A 2,100-nucleotide genomic window follows, 5' to 3' on the forward strand; every position below is an offset into this window, starting at 1 on the left:
AAAAGAGATTAGATAATATAAATAAATTTAAGAATATTCTTATTTTTTCTAAGCTATATTGAAATTTCATCTCGAAGCAGAACTATCAACTGTTCATTACAAAACTTCGACAAAATTTTGATATAAACAGAGTAAAAAAAAACGTTTTTGGTCAAATAATTTTTATCGTGTGAAGTTAACAAGCTCTTAAATTTAAAATGAATTTGCTTTAGAGGTCAATACTTCTGAAGCCTTCCGGAAGATTAATCTATGAATAAAGAAGTCCCAGAACTAAAGAAAACTGTTATCATTGTATATTTAAATATTCTTAAAATTGAATAAATCGCTTATATTCATTTTTCCTTTACTTATTTAAATTGGTTATTTATTAAATAAATCAAAACTTGTGTCCTTTTTTGTCTCAACACTTTTTATTTTAACAGTCTAACGTTTCGGCCATTCTAGCTATCCTCAAGGACATCTTCAATCCTATAAATTCTTCCTCACATTAATTTAGAATTACTTTTGCAGGCTATTCTGCCCAGGTCATTTATTAATTATAAGTTAAAAACCTATTTTTTATTTAAAATCACAAATATCTAATTCTTCTTATATTAAAATTATCCAAAACAAAATCACTACCATATACACAAACCATTAAATGGTTAATATAATTAAATTGGTTATGTTTATGAAAGTAGAAAAAGTCTCCTGATTGGTGGGCTATGTCTGTGCTCTGTAATATTGTAAGTGATACTCACATGAAATGGCACAGTAAGAACAAACCCAGATTCCATGAAGAGTGTTTAAATAAGCAAAAAAAAAAAAAAAAAAAAAAGCTACAAATTACAATTCTAAGTAATTCCGAACGATAACATTGTTGTCTATTTACGGGTCCTAAAGAATGAAATGTCTTTATTAACTAGAATTAAAAGTAAGAGAATATGTTAAAAATAGTAAAAGGAATCAGCCGAATCGAAAATAAGGTAAGAGAAATGGACAATGGTATTAACAAATCGGGTTTGAGAACCTGCAGGAAGCAGTGATGAAGATAAAAATATTAATGTCAATCCAGTAGACACGTTGAACAAGTTTTAGAATCATTTAAGTTTATGAACTATTTTTACTGCAGGAAGTAAAGATAAAAGCTATTTTTGAATAGAAGTAGGACCATTAACAGAATAACAGAGTAAGGAAGAAATCAAAATAGCCATCGAAAAATTAAAATATCTTATAGTAGCAGAAACTGATAATGTAGTGATTAATTTTGATTAATTAATATTAAATTGATAGAAAATGATAATAGTGAAGTATGCAGAGAAGCTGAAGTTGATGAAATATTTTTTTTGTTTTAAAAATATTGGGAACTAGAGAAAATTCGAACACTGGAAAGAATCTGTATTATATCGATACACAAAAATAGACCGAAAACGGATTTTAGTAACTATGGAGAAATCTCACTCCATCTTGTATGCTATAAAATATTTACATTAGTCTTAACAACCATAATCATGGAGTACACTGAGAAAATTATAGGAAACTGCAGACGTTATTATTATGACAAACATTAAAGATAAAATAGAATATACCAGTATTAGCTTCATATCGATTTCAAAAAGACTCAAGAGCCGTTGAGAATTGACCGCCTGAAGCAGTATAATATTTAGATGGAACAGTGAATTACAGAGAAGTTATTTAACGTAGTAAAGAATTGCATGATCAAAAGTTTAATAAAGCTCGAAACGGTTATTAAAAGTTTAATAATTATTCCGATCAATTTGAGGTTTATTCTAGCAGAAAACAAGTAGATTCTCTTTTATCTATTTAATTCTTATTCTCTCTCTCTTAATTCTTATTCTGATTTTCTTAAGTATTCGGAAAAAGATTTAACGGTGATTGGTAAAATATACCCGTGCTTGGGAATGGTGATAATTAGGGATAGGATTTTTATGTGCTAAAAAATCCGAAATATGTACATAAATATGTGCTAATAAATTGTAAAATATTTAAAAAAATATGTAAATAATATGTACTTATTTTGTATTATTCAACAATTTTGTATTATTCAACAATATAAATTACTAATTAATTAGTAATTTTTTGACTTAAAAAAATTTAAAT

This window comes from Halyomorpha halys, unplaced genomic scaffold (genome assembly GCF_000696795.3).
Source record: "Halyomorpha halys isolate HHAL.00 unplaced genomic scaffold, Hhal_1.1 Scaffold532.1, whole genome shotgun sequence".
Lineage (NCBI taxonomy): Eukaryota > Metazoa > Arthropoda > Insecta > Hemiptera > Pentatomidae > Halyomorpha > Halyomorpha halys.